This window comes from Phyllostomus discolor, chromosome 5 (genome assembly GCF_004126475.2).
Source record: "Phyllostomus discolor isolate MPI-MPIP mPhyDis1 chromosome 5, mPhyDis1.pri.v3, whole genome shotgun sequence".
NCBI classification, from domain to species: domain Eukaryota; kingdom Metazoa; phylum Chordata; class Mammalia; order Chiroptera; family Phyllostomidae; genus Phyllostomus; species Phyllostomus discolor.
In genome coordinates, this window is record NC_040907.2 from 70,421,273 (window position 1) to 70,438,769 (window position 17,497).

The 17,497-nt window shown below is 41.1% G+C and overlaps 1 protein-coding gene across 4 annotated transcripts in view; it reads right to left on the reverse strand.

Annotated features, from left to right (window-relative positions):
• TGFBR3 (transforming growth factor beta receptor 3) overlaps positions 1-17,497 on the reverse strand; it is a 198,913-nt gene that overhangs the window by 153,832 nt on the left and 27,584 nt on the right. The window lies entirely within an intron of this gene.

Consider the following 17,497-nt stretch of genomic DNA (forward strand, 5'->3'; position numbering starts at 1 on the left):
AAATTGGTGACTATGACAGAGCTGGCCCTCAACTGCGGCAGTTTCCATTACAAAATCCACTTTACAGAAATGCAGGATCCTGTTTAAAAACTGAATTAGACTGATTCTTAATATGACAACATACTATTGGCCTCCCTTTCCCTGTTGTTTCCTCATTAAAGCCACCAATTCTCCTTCCATTTAAATTAAAAAAGGAAAATGTCAGTTCCAAAGTTTGGGATTCTTAATACCTTCCAGCTGGCACTTTTTCTTTTAAGATTTTATTTATTTATTTTTAGAGAGGGAAAGGAGGGAGATCGAAAGAGAGAGAAAGAAACATCAATGTACAGTTGCTGGGGGTCATGGCCTGCAACCCAGGCATGTACCCTGGCTGGGATCGAACCTGCGACACTTTGGTTCGCAGCCCGCGCTCAATCCACTGAGCTATACCAGCCGGGACCAGCTGGCACTTTTGAAGTCTACATTTGTAAATATTAATGATGTCCAAAGTCTTCAATGTTTTTAAAAGCCAGTACAGAAATAACTCATTAACTTCATGAAGAGTATAATTATGTAATGGATATTACAACCTGAGCCTGCTTCACTATAGACATCAGTGAGATATCAAGAATCCATTGCAAATAAAAATGACTTATGTAAATATTTATATTAGTCACACAAAAGAAATGTATATATACACACAGAGAGAACCTTAGAGCAGAAAATTCTAGAAATCTTGCACGTTTAATATGTAATGTATACAAACTGAAAAAAAATATTCAACAAGAATTTAAAATCTTTCCCTTGCTCATTATAGTAAAATCCAATCATGATTGAAACTACATTTTTTTTTTTTGAGGGAACAGTGAAAGAAATAATTTTACAGGCTCAAAAAGTCAGAACAAGGCCTGGACATCCCTGCCTCACAAGCATCACCAGGTCATAGCCTCTAGAAACGGTCTGCTCCACTACTAGCCCGGCAAACACCACTCTCTGGAAACTACCTGCATTGCTCCACAATGCCCATGCTGCCACAATGGCATCTTTGAAAGCAACTGTGATTTGGAATCACAGAATCTGGGAGCTGAAAGAAGCTTGAAGTTGCTCAGGACAATCTCCCCCCTCTGCCAGGTGAGAACACGGACACTGAGACACTGAGGGATGTCTCCCAGGGCCAAGACTCCCAGTGAAGCCCTAACGGACTAAATTTCATCTGGGCCAGGAGACAAGATCCACCCCTGACTCCAAGATATCTCTTCTTTTATTCAGAAAGCAGCAATTCTAAAACTTTTTAGTCTTAGGGTCCCTTTATGCTTTAAAATTACCGAGGACTCCAAAGAGATTCTATTCAGATGAGCTATATCTATCAACATTTACTGTAATAGAAATAAAAACTATAACACTTTAAAAATATTTATTAATTCATTTAAAACCAACAATAACCCATTTCATGTTAATGCAAATAGTATCTTTTATGAAAAATATTTTCTGAAATAGAACATAATTCATAGTGAAAATACTGGTATTGTTTTACATTTTTGAAAATCTTTTTAATTTATGGCTTAATAGAAGACAGCTGGGTTTTCAGATCTACTTCTGCATTCAATTTGTTGTGATATATTGTTCTGGTTAAAGGATATGAAGAAATCTGGCCTCACACAGATATATAGTTAAAAAGCGGGGTGGGAAGGCAAATCTTAATAGTCTTTTCATATACTTGTCTCTATTTCTTCTTTGATATTATACCTAAACTCAACAGTCTTAAAGATCAGCTGCATTGTGGTATCTGAATCACAAACTTTTCATACCTTATTATTTTAAATCCATTGCTGTCCCCAAAATACTGAGGGAAAGGTAATAACTTTACAGCACAGAATTCTGGCAGACACCACCATAATGTTTTTAAAAACCAGCACTAAAGCGATAAAGGTTAACATCACCAGTAATGACACATATAAACACAATGTAACCCTGTAGCCTGGAGAAGGGGTGATCGCCTCTGTGGTATTCTTCCCAATAATGCATATTCTCAATGTACTCTGAGAAAGCGTCACATAAACCCAAATTGAGGGACATTTTTCAAAACACCTTATCAGTACCCTTCAAAAGTATCAAGGCTGCTGCATGACAGCTGTCACATTTGGAGGAGTCAAGGAGACATGACAATTAAATGCAATATGAGATTCAGAGTATGTCCTAGCACAGAGAAAGAATATTAGTGGAATAATTGGTGAATCCAAATAAATTCTATACTTTAGTTAATAGTATCATACCAAGATTAACTTCTTAGTTTTGATCATTGTTCTACAGATAAGATGTATCTGTTCTACAGATATATAAGATGTTATTGTAAGTGAAGGGTATATGGAAGCTATCTGTACTATTTATGCAACTCTTCTGTAAGTCTAAAGTTATACCAAAATACAAAAGTTTTTTAAAAATCAATTGCTCTTTCTCATACTACCAAGCTGTGAGGTTTTTTACCCACATATGATTTTGCAACATCAGGTATTGTTCACCTGGAAAATAATGGTTCACCAAGGTATGGAAATATGGCAAATGTTGCCTACTTCTTATATAATACTTAAAAATCACATTTGCTAATATCTCCATGGATCTCATCTGAAAAGCATTTACTCTTTGAGAAACTGCCACAGTCATGGTAATGGATGCAAGTTTTCCAAAACTCTAATTTTTGCTTGAAAAAATAAAATTTATCATTGGCAACACTGTCCATTGTTTCCCTCAAAATAACAGGCTGACTTTGTTCATTTTCAAAAATGTCTGCCAAATACCAAAGTCTGCATAACCATCATTTGTCTGACAGTTATTCTGTCAAGTACAATGGTGTTCCATGAAAAACAGACTAGTTTAGCACACAGTCCAAACGACTGCATGAGAGCCTCTCCTCATGACAACCAGCGACCTTTGGGATATAGAAGTGCCACATGCATACTTCCCACTGCATCATACAGAGCATAAAAAAGACACATACTTGAGAGTTCTTAAATAACATTCTTAAATAGAACCGGTGTGTGACTCCAGCTGTTTTATCCTGTAGTGCTTTTATACCATCATTGCAAAGTTAACCCAGTGAAAAGACAACATCTTAGAATTCTTTATTTCATTTTTTTTAGAGAGAAGGGAAGAAAGAGAGAGAGAGAGAGGGACATCAATTTTTTGTTCCACTTCTTTATGCATTCATTGGTCACTTCTTGTATGTGCCCTGACCAGAGATCGAACCTGCAACCTTGGCATATCAGGACAACGCTCTCACCAACTGAGCTACCCAGCTGGGGCTTTAGGATTCTTATAAAAATAGTTCTGAACTCACAGATCTGAATAGATCTCAGATCTATGACCACACTTTGAGAACTACCGATTTAAAGAGTTAACCTTCAGGTCCTCGGTGAAATATACCACCACTACTTTAGCCAACACATAAAGTACTTAAAAATGTCTTATGCTAAATTTTGCAGAATGTTTACCAAGAAGCAATAGCTTCTTGCTGTCAAAAACTCTAATAATCTAGTGATAGATCCACTGCCTGTCATTAAATGAACCACCACAGGCCACTCACACACTTTTATCAAGAATCTGAAAAGACAGTGACCTCTCACCCAGTCTTTATGGGATAGCCTTCATCCCAACACTCTTTTCCCCAAAACAGTACGTTAACATTCAAATTTTTATTTCAGCAAAGTTGTTTCTCTTCATTGTACTTTATAAATGAGACAGGGATATAACTGATTTATTCAATAAATAGTAAGCACCCACTATGTGCTAGGGACTGAGGATTTATCAGTGAACTGGCCATGCCCTCTCCCTTGCCAGAACACATTCAAGGACAAACAAAAAAAGACACGGAAAATTCTCAACTTGAGAACTTTCATATATATGGGAAAAGCTGCACCAGAGCAAAATCAAACTGACTTGACTTTCATGGAACTTACATTTTAGTGGGGAAAAATAAATAGTAAACATAAAAAATAAATTATAAACATGTTTTAAGGTGGTAAGTACTCAGAGGACAAAAAAAGAGCAAGATAAAAAGGAATGGGAGTACCAGAGGTTTCAAGGGATTAGAATTCTAAATAGGGCAGGTGGACTAAGCCCAGAGGTACCACACAGGTAAGGAAAATTATCGACAGGCAGTCTCCCTCCACCGTTGTGGGGTTCTCCTGTCTCCCCCAGCCCCAGTCCTCAACTGACACTACTATCTTACTTGTTTATTCTCCAACTTTCAACTAATGGACAAGTTACTGACCTCCTCAAGAGGAACAGGATCTTTTCCATCCTGGCTCTAGATTTAGCCCTTCAGCTATTAATCTGCTCATTGCAAAGCTACCTGGGCCCTCACTGAGCTAACAGCAAATACCCAAAGAAATACCCTGGCCTGGCTCTTCTCTGCTGAATGCACACAGATAAACAGTAAACTCATTCTGCCCATTGTAAGTTCGTTCTAGCTCTTGTTCTTTTCCTACATATTTGGGGGGGGCGGGGGGGGGTGGCGCAAGAGGGTGAGCAAAAAACAAAAAGGGGAAAGAACTCACAGACTCAGACAACAGTGTGGTGATCTCGGGGAGGGACAGGGAGTGGGTGCAGGTGGAAGAAGGTATGGGGGCGGATAAATGGTGATGAAAAAATAAAGTAAAAATTAAAAATAAACATGTGGATTCTCAAAATAAGGATTAACTTTTTGAAAACCTACTATGTGCCATAAACTGCTGGCTGCTTTCCATGTATTTCATTCTTACAACAATCAACAGGATAAGTATAATCAGCAGTATTCTATGGATAAGGCAGAAGCTCTGAAAATCATAAATGTGGGGCTCAAATTCAAATATTCACAACAAGAAAAAAAGGAAGAACTTCTTCTTCACAACCTCCTCCCAACTTCATCAGCCACACTGAACCACTGTGGTACTTCCCACTGTACCACCCTGGGCAGAACACACAGAAAATAAAGAAACTGGGCACGGATAGAGTCTGTCCTATTGACAGTGTCTGCAACACTGTATGTCAGGGTCCAATGTGACTTTTGCACCAAGATAGGCCTAAATAATAGGCTTACAACTTTAAAAACCAGGTATAATCGACACAACTTTCAATCGTCGGACTCTGACACTGCCCCTGACTCTAACCTTTAGTGCCAAGGAGCCAGGCGCGCCAGGCCACGCCCTGCCCAGCGATACCAGTTGGAGCCTCCGCTAAGGACTGTGTTTCTTACACACACTGCACGCTGAGCGCTGAGTCCCTACAACTCAGAGCAAACCCTGCCGGCCAGTAACTCACTTGAGTAAGTGGCCCTAATTATTCGTGACTGAGCTCACTCTCCAGATGGCCAGAGGAAGTATTAGTTTTCATCACTATTAATGTAGAGTAATTTGAAGAGTATAGAATTATAACTCTAAAATAGATGTTCTCAAACCTAATTCTAGTAAAACAGACCAGCATGATGAATAAGGTTTACTTCTGGACACACTGGAGTCTTCAAACAACTGCCGAAAACTACAAAAGCAGCGCTGAAAGAAACCTAAACAAAACAGGGGTATACCATGTTTACGGACGACGAAAACATAGGGCACACTACGGATTCTGCGCACTTTTCATTTGCTCAATGGCAACCCTAGCCTCTCTCTCTCCCTCTCAAATATATTTAATGTAAATGGCCATGGTGATGTTAGGGAAACCTTTAATTTTGTTTTGTTTTAGATTTTGTGAGAAAAACACTCTTTGAAGTTATTGACTAATTTGTTGGAACACTATTTGTAACTTATACCTTTGCTGGGATTTGCCAGTAAGTCTTGATGCTGTAGCAGAAAATTACTTCCTAAAATAAAAGCTAAATAAGACTGAATAAAATAAAGCAGTGAAAAAAATCATAGTTATTTATTGGTACAAGGCCTTATTCCCAACTTACAAAAGATCTTTCACGATCCCTCACAGCTCTGAGATCTGCACTCTTATTCATGCTATGAAAGTTTCCCGAGAACCATCTACAGAAAGGATTAAAAATCTAAAGTTGCCACTCCAGACCCACTGGTTAGGAGAAGGCAAGGTGCCCGGGCCTCATGATAACCAGCCTCTCAGAGAGTCAACAGGGGCCACTGTGCACTCAGGAATAAATTCCACAACCAGCACATACTCCACTGAGGTTTTTCATGTAAGCTTTCCCCAACAGATTCCAAGTTGAGTAATAAACAGAAATAATAGATGTTGTTGGGCCTTTCTTGAGTTCAGGAAGATCTGACAATATCATGAAATAGCTCAACACAGTCCCCTGAAATTTTTCATTAGAATTCTTTTCTCCTGAATCATGTTAATAAGGTACGATCTGGCCCTGGTATTTGTATGTGACTACTTACTCACCGGCTGCTCCAGCTCAGAAGGACAGGAAAAGACGCTGAGGCCTGCCAGCAGCAGGCAGGGCCAGGCCCAGGTTTGGAAGGTTTCTGGATGGATGTTTTCAAACAGCTAAATATTAATTAGAAAACAGTGCCCTTATATAACACTCTGTTGGCTCTGAGTTAAGTCTGAAATAGTTCTCTACTTTCATCTTTAACTGCAATCAGAGTCACCAGAACTGGCATTTGGCTCAAGCTTCAAATCACTTCCATCTTTAAGGGGTAGTGACTTCGATTATTTTACTGTAATTCATCAGGCTGCGCTAATTCTAGGCATTGTTATAATATAAGATAATAAGAATGTAGCAAAATAATGGCAAACCTATTTCCCCTTCATACATACGGTATACTCTGAACTTATATTGGCATGCACTTGACTTCAAACTGAGATTTCTGAACACCATTTTCCAGATGGGTAGCAGTTTGCTGCCCTGAGCCAGCTAAAAGAAGGAAATGAGGAATCTGACTTGTTTTATTTTAAGAAGAAAAAAAAAACCACTCTAACTGGTGCCTTTGAACATTTAACACTTAAAACCTGAATAGTTTCATAACAAACTAGAACTCCCTTTCCTCTCCCTAAGAAGAGGCCCTTGTGAAGTATTTATTTAGTTAATGAATGTTTCACAAAACAAAAAACAAAACCTGTAGAAGATGCTCTTTGGGTGCCCTGGCTCTGTAAGATCATATATAGTAAGTTCCATCAGCCAACAGCCTGGAGCAGTAAACTGGAAATTTAGGGAACAATACAGCCACGAGCACTTCTACAAAAAGAAAAACAACTCCCCCCTTGGCCCAACTCCAAAAGGCAATTGAGCCGGTAATGTCCAGGCTAATCTCTGAGTAGCCTCTCTGCCAACTTTCTCCTACAGGCATTAGATTTTTCAGCATGGGCTTTACAAATAATCTAAAACAATTAATTAGTGCTTTTGAATATATCACGTACCATTAATGAAACACTGCCAGACAGCCTTTGATAGCCTATACCCAGAACTAATATAACGTGGCAAACAGAGAGCGCCGACTCCCTGGCACCCAAGAGTGCCAGGCTGAGCCCTGGCCAGTGACCGAGAAGCCATCCTTGCAGACCGTCCTGGGGTGACCAAGGTGGGGACTGTGGGGTCATGTGCTCAGGATCCTCCACAATATGCCAGACCCTGCTCTCACATCAGATAATTATCAGGCTCTTGAAATTCAAACTATTCTTTCACCCTGAAGAAATTTCTTTTCCTCTAATAAGTGGAAATTCTTAATTTGATACATAAAAGTGATATCCAATATTTTGATAACCCCCAAAATATTGGTTAAAAAAATTTTTTTAGGCCCTAGCTGGTGTGGCTCAGTGGACTGAGTGCTGGCCTGCAAACCAAAGAGTTGCCAGTTCAATACCCAGTGAGGGCACATGCCTGGGTTGTGGGCCAGGTCCCTGTTAGGGGGTGCATGAGAGGCAACCACACACTGATGTTTCTCTCCCTCTCTTTCTCCTTCCTTTCCCCTCTCTCTAAAAATAAATAAATACAATCTTTAAAAAATTATTAATGTATAGCAGTTTTTAAAACTAAATATTAAAATGAATCTCACCCCAACATTCCCATTTTTCAATCAGAGTCCTGCATAATCCAAGATTTCCCACTCCCATAACCCCAGTCAGTGGGAAATCTTTCTATTTTTTTTCACTATCTAATGCCACACATAATTCCAGACCGCTCCACATGCATGGCCAGCAACATAAACACATTTTTAGGAGGCCCAGAAAAAAGCTAGCAGGGGATAAGAAGTAAAAATGTTTCATTCCTCTGGACTTTTCTGGTGCAATTTCAAAAACAGACCAGCCACCTCCAGGGGATTGATTAATTTAGGTAGCTTGTATCCCCTCCCCAACTTCTATGACAGTGATGAGGTCTGAAAAAGCAAATCAGAAAACCTTCTAAACTACTCAGTGGCAAAATAAATACATGAATGTTATTTTAAGACAACTTTTCAGACCCAGAGGTTAATTTTTCTGTGTCTTATCCCAATTTTTAATGAACATGGAGTCGGGTACTTAATAAATATTAACAACTTAAGGAATATTTTTCCCTTTTGAATAAATAGTAATTCGTATAGCCTGACTATCGGAATGAAGCGGGAATCAGTGAAGATGCCCACTGGAACAGCTCCAACCAAAATGAGTTGTGCCTCACTTAACATTACCTTTTCCTAACACCTGTGAAACCTACCTCAACCTTCCCTTTCACCCAGTCAGCTGGTACCATCCCCATCACCTGGTCTCCTCAGCCACAGTTGCCTGTATCAATGTCCCCATGCTCACTGAATCAACACTTATCTCCTAGGTTGGCCTACTATGTCACAATTCGAGAAATGGGAAAAGGCAAAAGAGGTACATAAAAGAAAGAACTGGGGGGGGAGCGGAATTCCTTCCTTAACAACTGTGTTGATTATGCCAAGGTGTAGTAGCCCCAGCTGATACATAATTCAGACACACTTGGTTTCTGCAGGTGCACCACACCACAGCTGGGGAACTAAAAGCATCTGTGGAACTCACTCCCTCAAACCAATTTCCTCATCAACACATGGATCCCTCTGACCTAAAGGAGGTTAGAGAAAAGTTTTCAAGGCAGCTGTTTCAAAGACATGCTAAAGCCAAGCCCCCATTTATGACGGTAAGAATTTTCTAGAAGGTGTATACCTGTTCTGTGTTACATTTTGTGTATTAAAAAAAGACTAATCACACTATCAAAAATGGCCCTCAGACCTGCAGCATCAACACCCTATGATAAAAACTCAAGACCCAATGAAACAGGATCTGTGTGTTAACAAGATCCCCAGGTGATTCTGTGCACATTAAGTTCAGAGAGCACTGATCTAATGTCTATTTATAACTTCAAATTCCAAAAGCAAGGTGGGTAAACCTCACCCTCAGGCAAAACCAATATGAATATCCAAATTATAAAACATTTTAAAGTGATTCTTTTCTTTGCAGAAAAAAGTTGCTCTAAGTATCAAGCTCCTTGCTCACACTTAATTTGTAGTGTAGTTAATAAAAAATGAGTTCACACAGAACACAGTTATTTACTATAAAAACCCAGATGCAACCGAATTTCTCTGAAATACTAGTTTGGCTATGAGGAGCACTTTTGCAAAAGGTAGTAAGACTCTCAAAACCTATTATCTTGAAAAACACACCACCTGGGGAATGAAAAGGATGTGATCAAAACCAGGACAGTAAGTTGAGAACAAGAACCCAGGCTTTTAAGACAGTGATTCTTTAAGGACAGTCATTCACAGTACAAAGAGACTTTCTTTAGATATTTTTCGGGTTGTTCTGTGTTTTAAGATGCAGCTTTTACTGTTATGTAGAAGTAATCATTTTTACTGTTAGATTATGACATAATGTTCCACCGATACATCTTTATCATCTCTCCTTCCCAAAAGGAACAAATTGAAAAAATATCATAAAATCATTCTTAATTTCCCTCCCATGGGTCCTTCCTTCTAAAATCAGCTCATAGCCACCATCATCTCTTGCCTCAATGAGTATAATAGCCAGCAACAAGTATCCCCAAATGCACTCTTACCCAACAGTCTATTCTCACTCAACACGGCAGCCAGAGTGGTCCTGTTAAACACCCTTCAGATCATATCATTCCACTGCTCGAACCCTCTAGTGGCTCCATCTCACTCAGAGTGAAAAACCTTACAATGGCCTACAAGGCTTTATGCAGCCCCACTGCTTTTTTTTTTTCCATTGAACTGGCTAAAATTTCCATAATTTTGTTTGTTTCTGGTCTGTCTCTCCCCACTAGGTATGTAAGCTCCATGAGGACAAGGGTTTTTGCCTGTTTAGATCATTATTCTATATCTAACACCTGGAATAGTATCTCAAATTCTTAATAGATGTCTGTTGAATAAGTCAGTTAACACATTAGGAAGCAACCATGTTATTAAAGGTGGAAAAAACTCATTGTTTGCAGTTAACTCCAAAGCCTCCCCCTTTCTGTGCCTCAGCAACTAACAAAGCACCAGAGACTTGGGAGGCACTCAAAGTTTGCTACCCAGACTACATATTCTCCTCTAAGCACGGCAGTTATTTAAAAGTTGAAAGAATTGGTAGAATGATAAATGGTTCTTCCTTCTAACTCAAAAGAAAGGGGAGGATAGCAACTAGGCAGCATTTGCTTCACCACACAGCAGTGAAACAACAGGGCTGGCCTGCACAGATGCAACCCGCTAGAAAAGCTGGTTGCAGGAAAGTGCTGCAGCAGCTGGCGGCATCACTAATGGAAACAGCAGAGCAGGGGCCACCGCCAGAAGCTGATGCTTGACTCTCCTGAGGCCTGCACTACCTCAGCATCCTTTAGAGGGGACGTAGGGGAGTGGGGAGGGGAGGAGTTACTCCTGATAGCTTTAGCCTATGTGTAGGCTAGGGCTGTGAGGACACGGGGAAGCAACACAAAGAACCTAACACAGTTCTATTGGAACTGTTTCCTTTTGCCATAACTACCACTTTCTACTATATGGTTCCCTTCATTGCCAACAGACAGAATAACTTTAAGAGAAAAAAAATCAACGTTTTCCTTTGAAAGCAGTAAGATTTTCCACATTCCACTCTAAACTTTTTTTAAAGATTCCTAAAAGTTGGCAGGACAGGGCAGGAGAATAGCTGGGCCTCCGTCCTCAGAGCACCTGCTGCCTCCTCCTTGGAAATATATTCCAAGAGCAAGTGCATTTTTTAGCCCTCTAGAAGTCCACCTGATTTACAGTCCCCTCTCAGAGGACAAAATTGTAACTATATTGGACTTCAGAATAAATCTTTTCTATGCTGCTCTGGCAGAGATGTTTCAAATAAAATGAAAATCAGTGGCTCACATGCATGCAGAGTAGGCTGGGCAGATCTTTTAAGCGGGGAGAGCCCTTCCATGCCCGATGCCCCAGGCAGGGCTGGTCCCGAGGGAAGGCCTCACAGTGCAGCACCCTCCCGGGTACTCCCTGCTCCTGCCACACCTCTAAACACCAGTGCCTGGAGCTCAGGGCTCTATCAATGATTCACGGTGGCCCCAGAGTATGAGGAACTAGTTATCGAAGCAAACCAGCTTCTAAAAAGCCTAATCCCCTATATATACAATATGGGAAAATATAAGCTTTGAGCAATTAAGCAGCTGTGTGGGCATTGATGGATATTTATAAAATAGACAAATACTGGTGTCCTAAAATAAATCAGGAATCTAGAAAGCACAGTGGTAATTACACAGGCTAGAATAAGGATACAAAGGCGAGAAAAACCTGGGTTCTGTTGATCTGTCTGACATCAAATCTATGAATAATCTTATTCATGTTCTTGATAAATATCTTTCTTACACTTATATTCACATCTAGTTACCCAACTATCTATTAGTAAACTGTCCTTGCAAATGAAACTAAAAAGGTTTTTAATTAAACATAATATCATATTCTACCACCACCCCCACATACACACACACCCATCCAGGTCCATCCAGGGTAAGGAAATCTTTGAGAAACAAACTCAACTTCTTCTTGACTACTGCTAACTGCCCCCCGTGTGTGTGTGTGTGTGTGCGTGTGTGTGTGTGTGTGTGTGTGTGTGTGTGTGTTTACCGTTTCTGTGCAAAAACAAAGTGGGGAGGGAGCTCATCATGCTTGGGTGTCCACGGTATCCCCAATGGGAACACGACCTCAAATGCAGGCCACTCTAGCTACTCTGGGTTTTTTAATGCAGTTCTTTGCTCTTTAAAATAAAAAGCGAGCACTGTGGTACTAGCTGGCATCACAACTGGCACATTTATCCCCTGTGTATCTAAAAGTAGAATTAAACACAAAAGTGGTTATAATAACTACCCCAAAACAATAATAATCATAGACCAAATCAACTAGCTGTGTCCAGAGATTTAGGAGCTGGCAAGAGAAGGCCTTGTTGAATTTGCTTTGAACCTTCGGGCCAATCCCTGTCTACCTTCTCTATCCCCTGGCGGCAGCCCCCACCGGCACTCTCCCTGCCTTCCTGCCATTTTGAGTTGCAGCCTCTGATCACTCACTTGGCAGAAGAGAGAAAACTATGGCAGAACCCCCTCTGCGGTCTTCCACCCATTAATCTCAAATCCAAGAGAAAGAATGCCAGTTCCTTTGGGCAGCATAACAGAAAAAGCACGAACGCTGGAGCTGCTTCCACTCTGCCAGTTACTAGTTTTATGACTGTACATAAATGACCACTTTGACTTTTTCAAAATTGATTTCTCTCATTATATTTTACACCTCCAAGACTCAGTTTCCTCACTGGTAAAATGAGTGCAATAAAAGTAGTAGGAGCAGTGGCAGTGGTAATAACTACAAAAACAGTGGTAACGACAAATGCCGACCTCACTGGGCTTCGGTAAGGGTTCCATGAACTGATACGTGTGAGGTGCCCAGTGGAGTGCCTGGCTGGCCCTGCACTGTTTGAAGAGGTGCACAGGGGTTCACTGCAGCAGAAAGACCATCAGCCTTGTCCGTGCAGTTTGTCTGCAGAAGGCTGTTGAGTTGTCCTTCGACTGAAAGTTGAACCATCTTTTATACATTGCTTTCTCTCTAAATCCCATTACTCTCTTTCCAGAAATGAAAAAAACAATACCTGCCTACCCCAGGGACTACTATGGGAATAAAGTGAAATACTAGGTATAAGACTGTTTGGAAAACTATAAATATAAAATGATATTACAGGCATACCTTGGAGATATTGTAGGTTCAGTTCCAGACCACCGCAATAAAGTGAGTTTTAATCTTTTTTGCTGGTGGGGGGTCTTGCCTTCAATATGGAGAAAACGCAACATCTATGAAGCACCACAAAGTGACGTAGGCCTGGGTTATTAGTTTAGTCTCCCCCCAAGACTGTCAGCTTGTCCCATTCTAAACCAAGTATTAACTGGTTGGCATCTCTGCTTGCTGTCCCATGGACACAAAAAGTTCAGGGCTTTCTTAGCAGGAAAAGAGCTCCAGCTAAAAACATCTCTGTTTTCCTGTGGACTCTACCTGGAATTCCAGGTACTATCCAGAAGACAGGAAAAGAAATGTGCTTGCTCAGTAGACATGTGTGTGCAGGTTGTGGGCAAACCTCCAAAAGCGTGCACCTAGGCACCAAATGGAAACAGTGGAACGAGGGAAACAGCCATCCATTCACACCCCACCGGCTCGGAGGCCAACCGCGTGTCTGCAGCCTTCCCCTCAGCAGCACCCCTTCGACCTGGCCCAAAGGCCAGTGGAGCACAGACAAGTCTGTCCTTCCAACCAACCAACTTCCCTGCATTCTGGGTACCTCATTATTAAGGCTCCTGGGATCACAGCCCTACCTAACCCTGGCAAGCCTCAGGGGCAGCAGTTAATATTTTTTAAAGATGTGCAGCAGGACAGTTTTTAAAGTGAAAACTTAGTGAGCCTTAAGCCCATAAGAGTTAGCATTTATTGTTTAAACTTCCCATTTTTCTTAGACAGATTACAGGGTATTACGATAAATTGCCAAAAACTTAATATAATTTCTAATCAAGAGGCACTATGGTCCTTACACACGCCTTCCATTCACCAAGGGTGTGGCCCTCCCTCTCTGCAATGCTGTACAATCACGGAGAAACACAGGAGGGAAGAAAAAGTGTGGTTCTGTCTAAACACCCACTGACCCTGGGATGTGGATTGCTGTGCCCTGCCTCCTTCACCCTCAGCCTCATGCAGAGAAGAAAGGGCTTTCACCCAAGGCCAGCCAAACCCATGGGGCCCAGAAAAGCAGCTTCCTACTACTCTAACTTGGGCTCATTTTAGGGCCGCACTCGTCCCTCCCTGGCCCCTGGCCACATATCTAAGGAGGCCTTTTACAGCCTTCACCCCTTCTGCCGCCAAAGAATGCCATAACAGAGCTTCAGGGCCATGTCAGTGAAATAAGAATACAAACAAAGAAGGCCCATTATTTGAAGTTCCCTTGGTTTTGGTGACTTACACACATCTCTTCTGAGGCCAAAAGGAGTCTAACCTGGTTCCAGGATGTTTCACTTGGGCTACTCCATCAAATGCAGAGGTCCATTCATTCCACACTCAGGTTCTTCTATGCAGAGGCTCTGCTGGAGTGGCCGAGGGGCTGGGCTTGAGAGCCAAACTGCCAAGGTTCAAGTCCCAGCTCTGGGAGTTTATACCAATTACTAATGAAGTGGAGTCGTGGTTTCCTTGTTTGTAAAATGCAGTTGATGATAATAAAAATTAATACCTACCTCGTAATTTGTCTTATAAAGACAAAATAAATGAGCTGGCAGAGACCACACCCTTGCTAAACAGCAGCCTATGTGCAAGGCACTATTGTCTCTAAAGCTGATGAGGCCGTATTCTCAGCCTCACTTCTTAAGCCCACAGTTTGAGTTCTCAGACTAACAATGTAAGCCTTTGGTTACAGAAAAAGGGAAGAAGAGCCCTGGCTGGCGTAGCTCAGTGGATTGAACTCGGGCTGGGAACCAAAGTGTCCCAGGTTCGATTCCCAGCCAGGGTACATTCCTGGGTTGCAGGCCATAACCCCCAGCAACCGCACATTGATGTTTCTCTCTCTCTCTCTATTTCCCTCCCTTCCCTCTCTAAAAATAAATAAATAAAATATTTAAAAAAAAAAAAAAAAGAAAAAGGGAAGGAGAATCCAAACCTCGAAGTTATATCCATAAGCCTCATTCTGACACGTAGGGTCCTACACAATCTACTCCCATCCTTCCTTCCCAACAGACCTCTTGCTACATTGCCACACTAGTTTTCCAGGACGTCCGTGTTTTTAGAAAACACCAAGCACGCAAGTGCCATGCACTGTGCTCATCATGTTTTCCCATTTGGTCAACCCAATGCCTTCCCCTATTCAGATTACGCCTTGTCTGCAAAGCAGAGCTCAAACCTGCACTTCCACAAAACCCTCCCTAGCTGCTCTAGCCCAGAGAGCTTCCCCTTCTGACCCCTTGAGGTTTTTTGGCTTTTACTTGTCACTCACCGTACATTGATTATTTTGTCATACAGTTATATTTTATATGCCTAACTAAAGTATCAGTGACTCACAGGAAGGGATGGATCTTACTCTTCTTTGTATATCCCTAAATGGTGAGTGCTATACTTTACACTTAGCAAGACTCAGTAAGTGAATGACTTGATGTTTCAAGGTGGCACAGAGCAAACCCACTATCCTTCTTTTTAATCAGACACCTTGTGAACAATACTCCCTCACAGCATAGAGACTTAATGGCTCAATCTACAGACCTAGACTAAGTAGGTTTATGGTTTAACCTGCCACTTAGATGTGCAACCTTGAGGAAGTTACTTAACCTGTCTGTACTTTAGTCTTTTCATCTGTAAACTGGGCATAAATAAAGTACCTGCACGTTTTAAAGCAGTTATGATAATGAAGTAAGATAATACTTTGAACAGGGCCTGGCACACAGTAATTAATTAATTGCTCTACAAATATTCAGTATTATTATCATTACTACCATCTTCTTGAAGTTTACCTCATCCAGAATGTCCCAAAAAGCATTTTGTGAAGTATGCTAAGTCTGTGTCAGCACATACAAAACATTTCTCCCTTTTTCATTCACCGGCTGTTCAAAGGGCATCTCTACCTCTGTGTTATTGATCAAGTGCCTCAGGTTGTTACAGAATCTGTAATTCTACTGTACCTTCAGTTTTATTGTACACCTCAGCAAAGCTTTGAGTGCACACACAACTCAAGAAAACATTTACCATGGCTGGAAGGAGGAAGGAAGGTCTTATGCAAAACTGATTTACTATCAAATACATCAAGGCTGTACAGAGCCATCAGACTCACTGCTTTCTTCAGTTATGTTTTTCAATCTGTCCCTGGTGTTAATTAGAACAGAAAATTCTGCCTTAGCCCTGACTGGTGTAGCTCAGTGGAATGAGTGCAAACCAAAGGGTCGCCAGTTCAGTTCCCAGTCAGGGCACATGCCTGGGTTGTGGGCCAGGTCCCCAGTTGGGGGCACATGAGAGGCAACCACACATTGATGTTTCTCTCCCTCTCTTCTTCCCTTCCCCTCTCTCTAAAAATAAATAAATAAGACCTTAAAAAAAAGAAAGAAAATTCTGCCTTAAATCCGATTGTACGTACACATCTTGTCCTCAAAACAGCATGTTTTCCATCAAGCCATTTCTCTCTCTCTCTACTACCTTTCAATGAGAGCTTAATTAAGAGCAGTTTTAATGCACAACTAAAAGGCAAATAACTGTTCAATCATGACACAAAATGAAACTGCTGACAGAGAGAATGGGCAGTTCAAATTCACACACTGGTATTAAAAAAAAAAACTAGCAACTTTCTCTCAAGATTGTTGCAACAAGGAGGGACATTCTGCTCCCCAAACTCATAAACCAAGTTCTGCAAACTGGCTTTTATTCCATCTGTGCCTACGTATACGACTACTAGTCTGAGTCTACCGAAGCCTCAGTTGGTGGTCTGACTTCTTCCTTATAGCACGGAGGTTGAGGGCATAGATATAAAACCCAGCTCCTCCACTTCCCAGCTGCATGACACTGTGCAAGTTATCTGATCTCTCCATATCTCATTTCATCATCTGTAAAACGAGAAAAATAATCACACCTACCTCAGAGTTGTGATTCAGTGAGCTCATGAAATAAGAACATCCCTTTCATGGTTATTTCTACAGTCCGTTAGCCCAGTGCCCGGTTACAGCACACACTCAATGAATGGTAATTACCATCGCTAGCATCTCAACTGCATGTGAATTCAAGAGCCAAAACCAAGAGGCTAATCACTTTTCAAGTCAATGTGTTTCTTGTTGAAACCAGCCAGTTTCGAGAACTGCTCCAACAAAAATGTTTTATGCGGCCCATTGGAGAACAGGCACAAAGCAAATTACAACAAAATAGAGCAAATTAAGCTTCCAGATTTGTTAAGTGATCCAGACGGCCAACGCTGAAGCACTGATAGGAAGGATCTGATATTCTTCACGTACGCCACAATATTCCAACCAAGTCACTTGTTTCCTCCCATCTCCAACCTCATACTCTGTTGTACATATTTCCATACTTTTTAAAAAGTTACAAATTTAAATATCTGACACAGACAATATTAAATA